At 41.3% G+C, this 15,667-nt stretch overlaps 1 protein-coding gene across 9 annotated transcripts in view; it reads right to left on the reverse strand.

The window, feature by feature from the left end:
• The window catches only part of ANKRD11 (ankyrin repeat domain containing 11), a 295,623-nt gene that overhangs the window by 174,845 nt on the left and 105,111 nt on the right, over nucleotides 1-15,667 (reverse strand). For all 9 annotated transcript variants that reach the window (XM_080644289.1, XM_080644287.1, XM_080644294.1 and 6 more), the window contains exon 2: nucleotides 11,216-11,299. The gene's annotated coding sequence lies outside the window, so the exon portion shown is untranslated. The remainder of the gene's footprint in view (nucleotides 1-11,215; nucleotides 11,300-15,667) is intronic.

A 15,667-nucleotide genomic window follows, 5' to 3' on the forward strand; every position in this document is an offset into this window, starting at 1 on the left:
CAGAAGGCAACAAGTCAATGTGTCTATCTCACCTCTCTCTCTCTCTCTCTCTCCCCCCACCCTTCCCTCTTTCTGCCCTCCCACTTCCTCCCTCCCTCTCCCACTCTCTTTCTGAAAAGCAATAGAAAAAAGATCCTCAGGTGAGAAAAGGAGGGGGTTGGGAGGAACACAGAGGACTGAATAGACACTTCTCCAAAGAGAATATACAGATGGCCAATAGACATGAAAAGTTGCTCAACATCAATAATCAGAGAGATGCAAATTAAAACCACAATGAGATCTCACCTGACACCTGTCAGAATAACTATCATCAATAAGTCAACAAAGTATTGGCAAGGAAGTAGAGAAATTGGAACCCTCGTGCACTGTTGAGAATGTAGACTGGTGCAGCCACTATGGAAAACATTAAAAATGGAACTGTCCTAACTGGTTTGGCTCAGTGGATAGAGCGTCGGCATGCGGACTGAAGAGTCTCAGGTTCGATTCCGGTCAAGGGCATGTACCTTGGTTGCGGGCACATCCCCAGTAGGAGGTGTGCAGGAGGCAGCTGATCAATGTTTCTCTCTCATCGATGTTTCTAATTCTCTATCCTTCTCCCTTCCTCCCTGTAAAAAAATCAATAAACCATATTTTAAAAAAAAAAAAAATGGAACTGCCTGATGACCCAGTGATTTCACTTCTGGGTATCCAAAATTAACTTTATAACAGTTTGCTATTCTGCTATAGGGCAGAATTTAACATAAGATAGGCATATCAAGCCCTGGACGGTTTAGCTCAATGGGTAGAGCGTCAGCCTGCAGACGGAAGGGTCCCAAGTTCAATTCCTATCAAGGGCATGTGCCTGGGTTGCGGGCTCAATCCCCAGTAAGGGGCATGCAGGAGGCAACCAATCAATGATTCTCATCATTGATGTTTCTCTCTCTCTCTCTCTCTCTCTCTCTCCCTTCCTCTCTGAAATCAATAAAAATATGTTTAAAAAAAAAATGATAGGCTTATCATGAAACCCAACTGTGTGGGTACAGTCACCTGATCATCACATGATATTCTCATAAGGTCATCTGTCTCTAAAGGTGGCATCTGGTCAGCCACTAAGATGCAATGTTTAGAACTCTGGTTTCCACTAACAAAAAATGAACAAAAATAAATTTTAAACATAGATTGACCACCATCAAGGAGCTGAAGAAAATGCACGGATAGTGGTGGGAATGAATGATCTAGGCACACATACCAAATGTAAAATGCCCTGCCAAGCTGACGCCGCCATCAACTGAGCATTTGCTCCCACAGAGACCATGCACTGAGGGAAACACTGCCCTCGACTCATCCCTCTAGCTCTGCCTTTCTGCCTTCCAAAAATACCCAGGAACCAGACAGTGGCTGCTACCTTCCTCAGATAGAGACAAAGGCCTCAGGGTTTATTTTTTCTAATAAACTATCCATTAACAAAAGGTCAACAAAGTCAAAAGCTTTCAAAGAAAAGTGTCATTTGATTTACAAAGAACCCCTTCTTTACCTCTTTTCCTATTGCTGCTCAGGCAGAGAGCCTGCTTATTAGCCCATAGGAGCTTCAACCCAGCCTAAGGCAGGGACTCAGAGTTTAAACAAAGTGGAGAAGGAAGAAGCAGAGCTGTGAAGGAAGAAACAGAGAGGTCTCTCTCTCTCCCTCCACCCCCCACCCTTCTCCCTCTCTCTCTCTCTCTCTCTCTCTCTCACACACACACACACACACCCCTCCCTCCCTTCCACTCTCTCTTTAAAATAAAATAAAATAAAATAAAATAAATCAATGGAGAACGTATCCTTGGGTAAGGATTAACAAAAATACAAATAAGAACTTATGGAGCCCTGGCCAGTGTGGCTCAGTTGGTTGGGCACTGTCCCATACACCAAAAGGTTACAGGTTCGATTCCCCGGTAGAGGGCATGGGGGAGGCAGCCGATTGTCTGCTCTCACATCAATGTTTCTCTTTCTTTCTCCCACTCCCTTCCTCACTCTCTAAATATCAATAAAAACATTTTTAATAGAACAGGACTTATGGAGCATCTATTCTAAGTCAGGATACAGGCAAATTTCTTCACCTTCAAATATAAAACATGAAGGAAATCCCTTCAGTAAGCTTTAAATTTTGATGGTATTAAAAAATAAACACTGGTTCCATGAGTGCCCCTGTAATTAACAATGAAAGGAAAATAATAGAAATATTATAACCAACAAATGAGGGATTACAAACAGCCCACAAACCCTTCTTTGTCCCAAGCATACCTCCCTTCCCTGTGCAGTTGGGGTCACGGAGCCCAGAGGCCCTTAAGAAACTTCATAAAGGGAAAGAAAAGTCCAACAGCCAGAACTCACAGCACTTAGCCACTTGTGGGAAGAGGCGCCCCTTCTGCTCTGACCTGCCTTTCCAAACCCTCTCCCCCGCATGTGAACTCTCCAGCAATTCAAGTATCTTGGAATAAGAGGACCAAAGGTCTATTAATCAACAAGGGCTGGGCTAGGAGAGCAAGAGCTTCTGGGGAAAAGTGTTTGAATGCAATTACCAACTTTTATATTAACAAAAAAGATGCATTTAATGAAATCTAATTTAGCTGATACCTAATATTCTGTACTTTATATGCAGTTTAAAAGAATGTAGACAATATTCCCCAGAACCCTAAATATTCTCCAGAACCCTAAAATACAATAAAAACTCATTATACTAAAAAGTTCAGTAAATTATAATGGCACAATTAGCTATGCATATCTCTCTAATAATGAAGCAAAGTGTGCGTTACCTGTTTTTGAGTCATAAAAAAACTTCTTTGTTAAAAAGACAAATGAATTAGCATTAGGACATACATGCTTCTAACAACCTACAAATCCAACCCAACCAGTTGCCTAGACCATGGCAACTGCATATGCCCTGACCAGGAAGGCACCTAATGGCCAATTAGTAACCTTGGGATGGTGGTAGGATCAGGAACAATGGCTAGTCCTACCATACAAGCGGGTACAGAGAGACCTGCCTAGGGAAAGCTACTCTCTCTGCTTCAATATCAGATGGCAAGACATTCCCTGTCAGGAGGAGCACCAAGGACCAGACTCTCTCCCCCACTCCCTGCCCCCTCCAACCTTGGTGCTCAGGCAGGACGTGGTTCTGTTACTAACAATACTTCCAGTCCCCTAAGTTGACAGGGATGCAGGGTCAAGCATCAGAGGTGCAAATCTTTCTACAGTGAGCACAGGCTGGTCAGAGTGCACTGGCTCAGTACTGCCTCCAGGGACACTGAGAGTCTATGCACATCACTCTTCTGCATGCCTTGCAAATTCAACATTTCAGCATGTCAAAAAGTGATCACTTTTCTATTTTATGTTTGTAATCCTCACCCAAGGACATGCTTATTGGTTTTAGAGAGAAGGGAAGGAGAGGGGAAGTGCGTGTGTGTGTGTGTGGGGGGGGGGGGGGGGGGCGGACATCAATGTGAGAGAGAAACATTGATCAGTTAGTTGCCTTCACCTATGCTTCCCGATTGGGGATTGATCCCACAAACTAGGTATGTACCCTGATCAGGAATCGAACCCGCAAACTTTTGGTGTAGGGGACAACAATCCAACCAACTGAACCACACCAGCCAGTATTTTAAGTAGAGGTGTTCAATTAAAAATATTAACCATTAAACCTAAGCCTCCATTCATATAAACAACATTGCCTTTATTATCTTAACATGCCACTTTCAGAAACCATTTTGTTTTTTAAAACGTAATTCAAAATCCTGATTCACAGTAAGTGTAAATGTAACATTCACCTTCCACCTAGGTTGTCAGTCAGTGCTTGGAAACAATTCTCATCAGCCGAATGGCCTCACTCACTCTGACTCTCATATCTTCATCCATCTAAACCTGATGAAATGTGTGTCATCAAGAGATTTTTCAATCTCATCACTTCTCTGGAAAGGCCTTGACCAAGGTATTACCAAGAAAGATGTTAACAAAGTGAGAACTATAACAACTGTCAGCTGAAACTAGAGTTTTATGCTAGAGTTTTATAAAAATCTAATTATTTTCAATTTTACATTTTCTCAGAGCTCTATTTTCATAAAGTGTCACTTAATCTCTAAAGAAACCTTTCAAATGGGTATCACCATTGCTACTTCACAGGGTTAAAGACAAAGGCTCAAGATCATAGAGCTAGTACCAGATTCCACAGACTCCTGTAACCAACCACAGCCATGCCTAGAATATTTCAGAGCAGAACCAAACCAGAATCTACCCAAAAATCACTAAAGGTTCTTTAACAAGACTACCTTCCCAAAAAAGTTATTTGAATCTGATCTAAATGGCTAATTTTCTACCTTATATGGTCAAAATGAAAGTAAAAATAATGAATAATATGAATAACAATGAAAAATTATTAGAAAGATGGCAAAATAATTGTATTTTTTAACCATTTGCCTGCCATAGCCTCTATAGACCAACTTTAAAATCATTCTTCGTGAAATTTTCAACTGAAAATATTCAAGAACACCCGAATTGTAATTGTGCCGTGCCGGCACAGCCATGGCTGAACCTGAGAGGGGGCGGTGAAGGATTTAGAAAAGACAGATAAGTGAATAAAGCTGGGGCTAGGTGGGAAGCTGCTTCTCTGATGGAGAGTCAGCGCCACAGCCTGCAAGCTGAGTATTTTATAGCCAGTTTCATTGAGGCAAAGTAAGGGCGTGGTCAAGATGTTTACAATGTTCTCGAAGGTTTAGAATCTACTCAATTACAAGCACCTGATCAAACTTTGTTTACTTGCTGCACCTCCTGCAGACTATATCACTTAGCCTCCTGGGACCACAGGTTCGGACCATAAAGTTAAGCTTACAACGATAGCCTTTGGCTATAATTGTGCTGGGAGGGATTTGCCCTCCAAGCTAGGACTTGCATGTGGCTTTGCCACGAGAGGACCATGCCCTCTCATTAGTCCAAGGCTTGAACCTGTCCAAACATGTAGCTACTCTCCACAAGTAATATATTTATTTTTATAATATTCATTGCAAATTGATTTTTTTAATTAAATTCAAAATATCGTGGCGTGTGGGGATGGTTTCCATTTTGGACGCATGGCAGTTAACTGGTTAAATTTTGCCTTTTGATGCCAGGAAAGGTCATGGAGGGTCTACAGCCCTTGAGCCCTGGCCCCTGCTCTCACACAGTAGGGCCATTGCCTATCTGCTGGGCAGTCACAACAGCACCTCATGTTAATACTAATCTTTATCTTTATTCAATTCAAACACTGCAGATTATTAACGCATATTTATGGTTCACTACAGTGTTAAATGGCATTAGACACCTTGGACAATTACTGTGGTATGGTCAAAAAGCCAATCCTTCAAATGTCAGAAAAACCTTCTAAACATTAACATATCCATTGCTCTCAATCCACCCAAACAATTAGGGGAACCCAACAATCTTTCAGCAAAGAGTTGCTATAATTGTTTTCTTTTAATCAGGAATCAACAAATACTTATTAAAAATCTAATTGAAGCAGCATTTTGTTTTTACTTATTACAAATTAAGGCCAGTATTATAGTTTCCAAACAAAGACAGAGCTCAGCCTCTAGGGATGGGTCTCTCGTGGACCTAGTCTCTCAATGGCCTAAGACAGGGGTAGGCAAACTTTTTGACTCGAGGGCCACAATGGGTTCTTAAACTGGACCGGAGGGCCGGAACAAAAGCATGGATGGAGTGTTTGTGTGAACTAATATAAATTCAAAGTAAACATCATTACATAAAAGGGTACGGTCTTTTTTTTTTTAAATTTCAATAGTTTTATTCATTTCAAACATTTTAACAAGAAGAATGTAAACACTAATTATTATAATTTGAAACTTCAAAAGATGGAGGAATCATAGCACAATAACATACCTTATATTGAAGATGGCAAAGGCAAAATAAAATTGCCTAACAAAGGTACAAAAGCCTTTCAAATTAAACTTAAATATAATAAAATAATTTAAAACTAAAACAAATAGAAAAGAACAAAATGTGTAAACAGTAAATTAAACATTTTCTTTAGTGCAACTTCCAAATTATGCCTGGGACGTAGATGTAGATGGCAATGTAGACTGGGTTGAAAGGTTTTTGGTCTTTAAAACATCAACTTCAGTGGGAACAGTGTTGTTGGTCTCCTTTTTTAGCTAATGCATCAAAGTCTGGAGTTAGTTTTGTTGTGGCTATTCTCAGGATAGATCTGAGGTGTTCGTCAGTTAAGCTGGATCTGTGAGGGGCTTTGTTGATGTTCATGACGCTAAATGTCTGCTCACAAACATAGGTTGACCCAAACAGCACCAGTATCTTCTGTGGCATCCTCCGGATGTTTGGAAAAGTGGCTTCATTAAGTGAAGTATAAAAGTCTCTTAGTTCAAGAGAGCTGAATTTCTCCTTTAGGACAAAGTCAGACTGAAGATCGATGAGTTCCAGTTGCACCTCTTCTGGTGCTGTTTCAGGGTTTTGTGACAAAGGACAGGCCACCAGTTGAAGTGACTGGTCAATTTTTTCAACATCAGAAAACCGACGACAGAATTTTGCATGCAGGTCTTCCAGTGATTTGCTGTATTTCTTCACGTTTCAGATGGTCTCCTTCTGTGTGGCTAGTGTGGCAAAATGAGTGAAGACTTTGTCTGAAATTTGTCTGGAAAAGAAAATCAGCTTCGATTTAAAGGCTTTCACATTAGTGTACATGTCATGTACATACTGATCTTTTCCCTGTAGCTTCACATTTAGCTCATTCAAATGTGAAAATATATCTACAGCAAATGCAAAGTCACACAGCCAATTCTTGTCACTCAGCTCAGTAAATTCGTCAGACTTCCCCTTTAATTTCAAAAATGCACCAATCTCTTCTTTGAGCTCCCACAATTGTTGGAAAACTTTGCCCAAACTCAACCAGCGGACACGAGAGTGGTAAAGTAAGTCGTGGTGATCCGCATCAGTTTCCTCCAGAAACTTAATAAACTGACAGTGCTGAAGTCCCTTTGCTCGAATGAAATTAACAAGCTTTACAACTGGATTAACAACATGATTAAGTTGTAATACAGACTTGCACAATGATTCCTGGTGAATAATACAGTGAAGAAAAATAACATCTTGGTTAGGGTTCTCCTCTTTCACTTTATCCTGAATTCTTTTTAGCAGTCAAACATTTTTTCCAGGTAATTTGGAGATCCATCTGTCTTGACATTAGCGAGTTTACTCCATGGTAGCTTCATTTTCTCGATGACAGTAGACACCCGGTCATACAAGTCCTCTCCCCATGTTTTTCCTTTCAGTGGCTCCATGGCTAAAAACTCCTCCGTAATTTCAAAATTGTTACTAATCCCTCAGATAAAAATTAAGAGCTGAGCAGTGTCCTCTACGTCATTACTTTCATCCAATGCTAGTGAATAAAACTTAAAGAACTCTGCCTTACTATTTAACTTGCTGGCCAAGTCTTCATCAATCAGTTCCACTCGACGAGTCACTGTCCTGCGCGATAAGCTGAGTTTTTCAAACTTGCCTTTGCTCTCTGGACACAAGAGACGTGCTGTCTCTATCATACATTCTTTCAAAAACTCGCCTTCAGAGAGAGGTTTGCTAGCTTTTGCTAATTTGAATGATAGCATAAAACTTGCTTTGGTAGTTGTCTCTTGAATTGCAGTTTGTCTGTGAAAGACATTTTGCTGAGCCTGTAATTTAGCCATCAACCTCTGTGCAGTAGCCTCCCGTTCTTTTTTTTTTTTTTTTAAATATATTTTATTGATTTTTTACAGAGAGGAAGGGAGAGAGATAGAGAGTTAGAAACATCAATGAGAGAGAAACATCGATCAGCTGCCTCCTGCACACCTCCTACTGGGGATGTGCCCACAACCAAGGTACGTGCCCTTGACCGGAATCGAACCTGGGACCTTTCAGTCCACAGGCTGACGCTCTATCCACTGAGCCAAACCGGTTTCAGCAAGCCTCCCATTCTTGAGATGACTGCTTGCTAGCATAGTTGCCATGCTTTGTGGCAAAGTGACGGCTGAGATTGTACTCTTTGAAGACTGCAAGTGTTTCCTGGCATATCAGACATACCGGCATTGATCGGACTTCGGTGAAAAAATATTTTGTTGTCCACTCCCTCTTAAACACTCGGCATTCACTGTCCACTTTCCTTTTCTTTGGTCCACTCATGTTTAATATTGGGCTAAAACCAATAGTACCGTTCTCTTATTAAATTCTTTACTAAAATAAGACAGTAAAGTATAAAAACAAGTGATTAAATTTGCTCTACTATAACATTTTTGGTCTTCTAAAAAATATATATATAACAAAATCATCTGAAAAAGTTCAGACATGGGACAGAGGCACACCCTGACCATAGAGAACAACCCCTTTCCTCCATAGGAAACCTGTGTATCTTTCACACAGGCCCTTTGTTTATGGTAATGCACATTGCTGTGTCTTCCAGACACACTTGTATGGGAGGTGCTAGGGCAGTGCAAAACATGGGTAACCAGTAGTTACCACTAGCACTTCCGTTACTGGCAAAAAACAGCCACAGTGCACATAGTGTGAAAGAGCCCATTATCAATGTCAGATTGCATCCACTGGACTCTATAAAAACAACCAAGTGCCACTTTTAAATGCCCATTGCAACAGTTTTTCTTATTAAAAGCTGGAAATGGCAGGATATTTATATATATACTCCTACTGTGACAGCCTGGCAGAGCATTACAAAGGAGAAAACCCAGCATCTGGTGATGTCCATAAGTACAAGACTTCAGGCTGTCATTACCAGGAAAGGGTTTCATCCAAGTATTAGATATGAACATTTGATTTTCAGTTTTTCATTTGTCCAATTACTTCTGAAACCCTGAAATTAAGCGATTTTGTAATAAAATCTTTAGTTCATCACATTTCTATACAATCTTTTTGTTCAACCCACTGAATTAGGGTTCGTTCACACTAGCCGTGCTGCCATTGCAGTGTGGTGCAGTACTGCAATGCAGCGCAGCTAGGGTTAATGCAGGGTACACAGGTTTCCATCATGTTTGCGATGATGCTAATGTGCAGTGGTGCATGTTAACACAAATGCCTTGTAGCACGCATTTTTACAGGCGCAAGGGGGAGAAGCAAACGCAGAGCAAAATGCATTTGTTTTGCCGCTAACACATGCGGTTAGTGGCCACGGTAGGGTTACTGATACCGCATCCGTATCAGCAAAAAACACAGCCGCAGCATGGCTAGTGTGACATGTCCTCTGTGTGTCTTTTTCCCTGCTGCGCGCGTCCGCAGTGGGAAAAAAAACTGTAGTGGATACAAGCCCTAAAAGCTGAAAGTCTTTGTTGTTTTATTAACAAGTTATTGTGATGTACAGAATGTGGAAACAGCAAAAAATTGTGTTTGAGTAGAGCTCTTAATCTTACCTCAGAAAGGCTCTGATACTGTGCTCTCCAGGGGCGTGTCTCCCTACATCACCACGATAACGTGTCTACGCATTCCCAGGGTGATGTCGGGAGACGCGTCTGCGGGCATTACAAGGAGCCTCTGGAAGATTGAGAGGTTGTTCCTTCTACTGAATGGGCGGATATAAATCCGCCCACTCAGAAGAAGGAGCTGCAGCCGTGTTTCCCGACGTTGCCATGTTAACACTGCTGCTGGTGAAGGAGCGGAGGGGAGAGCAAGAGAACCCTCCGCTCTTTCGGCTCCACGGGCCGAATAGAACAGCCGAACGGGCCAGATCCGGCCCGAGGGCCGTAGTTTGCCCACGGCTGGCCTAAGACAACCAACCTGAGTCCATATGCACAACCTGGGAATGCCTGGGAAGCATTCCCAGGATATCACAAAGCCTATCACCATCCCACCTGGTCACCAACACTCCCACTGGCCAGGATGGCTTCTAACTGCTAACCACTCTGCAGATTAAGAGGAGACAATTCTAGGCCTACTCCCAGAGACACTGAAATATCTTTTCCATCAAATCTTACCCCAATTACCAAAAAAAAACAACAACAAAAAAAACCTGTCAAGTCAAGGAAAGCACCCAGGTGCATTTCAAAGTGGCCTGATTCACTGATGGCTGAGATAAAGGACAGTTTCTGTTAGATTAAGGACACTTGCCCAGTTGGCGTCACTCAGTGGTTGAGCATCGAACTATGAACTAGGAGGTCATGGTTCGATTCCTGGTCAGAGCACATGCCCGGTTTGAGGGCTCAATCCCCTGTGTAGGGTGTGCAGGAGGCAGCCAATTGATGATTCTCTCTCATCATTGATATTTCTATTTCTCCCTTCCACTCTGAAATCAATATTTTTTTTAAGATTTTAAAAAAAATTTTGCCAAGACAGTAGCAGGAAAGATTTCCTTCATGTCTGCTAGGAACAACGACACAAAATAGATGATACACTTTTGAACTCTTTGCTTAAAAAACACTAACACCAGCCATGGTCTGAAAAACTAAAATGAGCTAAGAGTTTCCTTTCCAACTGTTATCAATCCACATATCAGAGGAAATAAAGCATATGCCAATGTGACACATTTCCCAAGGAAGGGCTTTGTTTAGGAGCAACAGATGTTAGGTCAGACCCAAGACCAGAGTCTTTAAGGAAGCAGCTGCCCCTCCTCTCAAACTTCCAGGAATACCATGGAGTAGTTACGAGACTACCCAGAAGCTACTAGCTGCCCAGACACACAGGACACCAGATGAAACCACAGCCAAGCCTCATGGCTTCCCCCAGGACAGAAGCAACAATTCTCAGACTAGAAAAGTTCTCCTCTTCGTGCAAAGTGTTAATGCAAGACACATAGAGCACAAGACTAACACAGTGAGTGAGCAAACACAGGGTCCTGGTAGCCTCCAGACTACTTGGGGATGGAATAAGAAAAAGGAAGTTGAGAAGAAACAAACTTCCTTCAGGCCTGAATACCAACCTGTTTAATTTTTCCAAAGAATTCCTCACTGGGACACCATGGATGCTGTTTATTAACTCACACAGCTCATTACCACTATTTTGAAACACTTTCATCAAAGTGAAATCCAGAACAAAATTCAAAACACTTAGCAAAAACTCTATCAAGCCCAATAAATCAACTTGGAGACTGAACCGTTATTTTGACACTACTTTTTACAAACCAATGAAAATACACACACACACACACACACACACACACACACACACACAGAAAAGAAAATAAACACACACAAATTGATGAGAGGCAATGCAATAAAATATTTACCGATTCCATAGCTGAAAGTTGATGTTGATAAGGACTGTATATTAAATCCAATAGAGGTGTGTCCAGAGCAGTGCAGTGTATATTCTGAAACAAGAGAATAAAAAATTAGCAGAAAGTAATTAATTTCTACTTCAGTTCTATTTACAATTTGTCTCTCTCCAAGCCATTTATTCTATTACTGCCTTGCTTCATTTCACTTAACACCAGACAAGCAGAAAGTTTGTAAGATGTTTGTCTGATTTGGGGTTATAAAGGGAAGTGAAGCCCAGGAAAGAGGATCACACCTGATGATTTTAGGATACTATTCAAATGGAAATCTCTATTCTCAGTAATTTTTCCTGGAAAGCAATACCCAGGAAGGCCAAGCTGAAGAAAGAACACTCAGGTGGGCCTGTCATTCTCCCAAGAGATGGGACTTCAGGACTGGGGCTTGGGTGATTCACAGACTTTTTCTCTTTACAAGGAGTTTGATAGAAATATCACAATTATTAAACCTTTGCCAAAGTTAATACATTTTGCAAGCTTCCTCTCAAACTCAGAATACATCCAAACTCTCCCTTTGGTTCACAAAACCCCGAAAGCCCACCTCTCTCCACCTCCCACAGCCTCCTAATACACTGCCTCCACTCCTACCCCATCCCCAACTCCACTTGCCTGTTCTGTATGGCCTCAATCTGGACACTTCCTCTCAACACTGCCCACATTCTCTCTTCCATTTTTGGTCTGTGTCTGTGCTCACTGGTTCCTCTCAGCAGGACATTCCTGAGCACCCTAAATCTATCCCTCACTCTCTCCCTCAATCTACTTATGGGTCCCATTATCAAAGACAAAGGACCATAATTCAAACCAATGTGCTTCAGATGAATCCAATTCAGAAACGTGATTCAAGCCTCCTATCACGCATTTGAGTTCCAACACAACTAAGGACAAGCAGGAAGATCAGGGAAACCCCAGGAGGGTCTGAACATTTTGTAAATGTGATTAAAAAATGTTGTCTGCACTGGCTGATGTGACTCAGAGGTTGAGCATCAACCCATGAACCACGAAGTCACCAGTTCAATTTCCGGTCAGTGCAGATGCCTGGGTTGTGGGTTGATCCAACCCCAGTGAGGGGCATCCAGGAGGCAGCTGATAGATGTTTCTATCTTTCTATCCCTCTCCCTTCCTCTCTCTCTAATAAACCAATAAAAACGTATGTTTAAAATGTGTTACTATGATTTATTTAAAAAAAATAAACAGCCTTAGCCGGTTTTGCTCAGTGGATAGAGCACTGGCCTGCAGACCGAAGGGTCCCAGGTTCGATTATGGTCAAGGGCACATACCTCGGTTGCAGGCTCCTCCCCAGCCCAGGCCCTGGTCAGGGCTTGTGCAGGAGGAACCAATCAATGTGTTTCTCTCACATCCATATTCTCTCTCTCTTCAACTCTCTCTAAAAATCAATAGAAAAATATCCTCAGGTAAGGATTTTTTATTTTTAAATGTTGTCGGAGGTGGGGGTTTAGTATCTGAATACTGTGGCAAGAACACAGTGCTGAGGCTCATGGAGCAGAGGCTCCTTCCAATTCATTCCTTACAGAGGTAGTCCACATGTAAACAATCTATTAATTACTAAACTACAACCATACATCCTTATAATAAAAGGCTAATATGCAAATTGACCAAAGGGTGGAACAACCAGTCGCTATGACATGCACTGACCACCAGGGGGCAGACACTCAATGCAGGAGCTGCCCCCTGGTGGTCAGTGCACTCCCACAGGGGGAGCAGCGCTCAGCCAGAAGCTGGGCTCATGGCTGGCGAGCGCAGCAGAGGTGATGGGAGCCTCTCCCGCCTCGGTGGTAGTGGGAAGGATGCCCGACTGATGGCTCCTGGACTGTGAGAGGGCGCAGGCTGGGATGAGGAACGTCCCCAGCCTCCAGTGCACAAATTTTGTGCACCGGGCCTCTAGTATCAACATAATCAAATCTCAAATACCATTAACAGTGAATGAAAAAAACAGGTCTCAGAGGAATATACTAAATATATGTGTGTCTTTCAAAAGTACAGGAAACTTAAAATATTTGACTTAATATACATACAGTAAAATGTCAGTGAAAAGCAAATCATCATAAAATACAAAATTCAAAATAATGCTTCCTCTTGTGGGTATGAGATAGACACCAACTGGGAAATGCACCAGAAGTTTCAACAATATTGCTAAAGCAGGGTTGGCTGGAACACAGGGTATAAAGAACTGGTTTTCATGTTTATACCATTATAACCCCTGTAGCTCACATGATATACTAGCTATAGTCTTCCAAAATTCCAACAGTAACAGAGGCTGCACACCCCTCACCCACTCTAATGCCCTGACAGGAGTGGAGAGGAAAACAAAGCCAGGCTAATCCCTGGTCCCTAAATTGAACAACTGGTCCTATAATTCCATTTGTGATTAATTGAAATCATTTATTTCTATCATTTACAACTAAGAATTTAATGGTATACAGACAACTAAAAACTTGATTTTCGTTCATCAAATATTTTTACATTAAGATGTAGCAATTTCAACAATTTTAAGGAAAAGTGAAAATTTACTATCAAAAAAGAACAAATGACAAAATATACAATCTTGCAAAATAACTATGAGAAACAGATTTTATTTAGAAGCCTCTCAAACTTCCTATACACAAGAAACCAAATAAATCAAGTAACCACTATAGCCTGGACATCTGACACAATAATATTGCCAGTAAGAAAGGAAGAAATCATACTAGTTTCATGAAAAAAAAGTAACTCAATAAAACTGTATCACCTCCCAGGACAGCTTTGAGATCTTTAACAATAAAACCAACCAGTATTAATTTAAAAAAAAAAAATACCATTCATGCACATTTTCCATAATCCCATCCAAAAATCAGCTCTCTTCTATCTCCAAACACATCAAAAGTGCAGAATCAGGCAGGGAAACACACACACACAGGAGACAGGGAGAAGGTTCTCAGGACATGGTGCTTTTATGAAGTGGGATTCCCAGACCCTGCACTCACAGTGGTTTCCTGACCTTACAGGTGTGTGTGTTTTGCAAAAATGAAGTGAGACTTTTCTGTCCTTCTATTTCTGTATAGGGCTTTTCAAAGCTGACATTAACCTCAAGGACTATTAAAAATGAATATGGAAAAGCAGCTTCCAGTCACCACAACTCACTTTTAGTGAAAAGCAACAGGTCATTAAGTTTTTCAATTTTCCAATAAAAACAGTAATGAGCAATAGAGTGTATAATTAATGTCTACAACAGGAATACAGCAAATAATATCTACTAATACAACTGAAGAAAACTTGAGGCCCCTTTAATCCATGGTTTCTCCAACTCAGCACCACTGATATTTTTGGTCAGACTATTCCCTGTTGATCTGCCACTGGCAGGTGTTGAGCAGCACCCCAGCCTCTACCCACTAGCTTGCCAGGAGTGATCCCCCACAATGTGACAACCAGAATATCTACAGACACTGTCACGTGTCCCCTGGGAGCAAAATCATCTAGGTAAAGAACCAGGGCTCTAATCCACCTGCTATTTTACAAGTAAGGAAACTGGGCCCAAATTCAGTTAAGGGAGATTTTTAGATGTATGAGGTCATGGCAGAGAATTACAAGCAAGTTGAAAACAGAATCCAGGTCTTTTAAATCCTGATCTAAAGGGCTTTTCATTCTAAGTGAAAAAAGTTAGTAATCAACTCACTTATTTCTGGAACAGTACAAATTAAATAGCCTCTAAAATATGTATACCTCTTGACAGGGTAAACTCATTTCTGGGACGCATGCTAAAGAAATAGTCTAAGATATTTTTTAAAAAGCTTCATATAGCATACCTACCAGTTCACATTATGTAGCATACCTGTTCACAACAAAACTAACACCACAACTATAATCAAGCAACATTTTCAAATAGAAATGCACCAGACAATTCTTTTTACTTTCAGCTTATAGCTACAGTACTTCAAAACAGCATATTCCCAACCCAAAAATACAGAAATCAGTCTCGACAGAGTGCAGACTCAGACATGAAGACATAAACCGTGAGTGTCTAATACAGCTGGCAGGTGACCATTGAGAGGAGGAGGAGACAGTCAATTGATGGAATAATTTACCCATCCATGTCTGGGAGGGAGGCCAGCATGGATGCAAAACCTCACCAACAATCCATCTAAAGCAACAGAGATGTTTCCACCAATTGGGCATGGCAACATGGACACGATGATAATCATAAGTGCTGGCTCTTGGCAGAAAAAAAGAAAATAATAATTGTTTTGAAACATTAATTTTCTATTTCTTGCTTGCTTTATCCTGTAGTGAAAAATAAGCACCACTGAGTCACACCAGGAAATATCTAACAACTAGAGGCCTGATGCACGAAATTCGTGCAAGAGGCTTGGCCCTCACAGGCATGGCACTCAGCTTCGTCTGGAAGATCGTTCA

The sequence above is a fragment of the Plecotus auritus genome (genome assembly GCF_963455305.1).
Source record: "Plecotus auritus genome assembly, chromosome: 10".
NCBI classification, from domain to species: Eukaryota; Metazoa; Chordata; class Mammalia; order Chiroptera; family Vespertilionidae; genus Plecotus; species Plecotus auritus.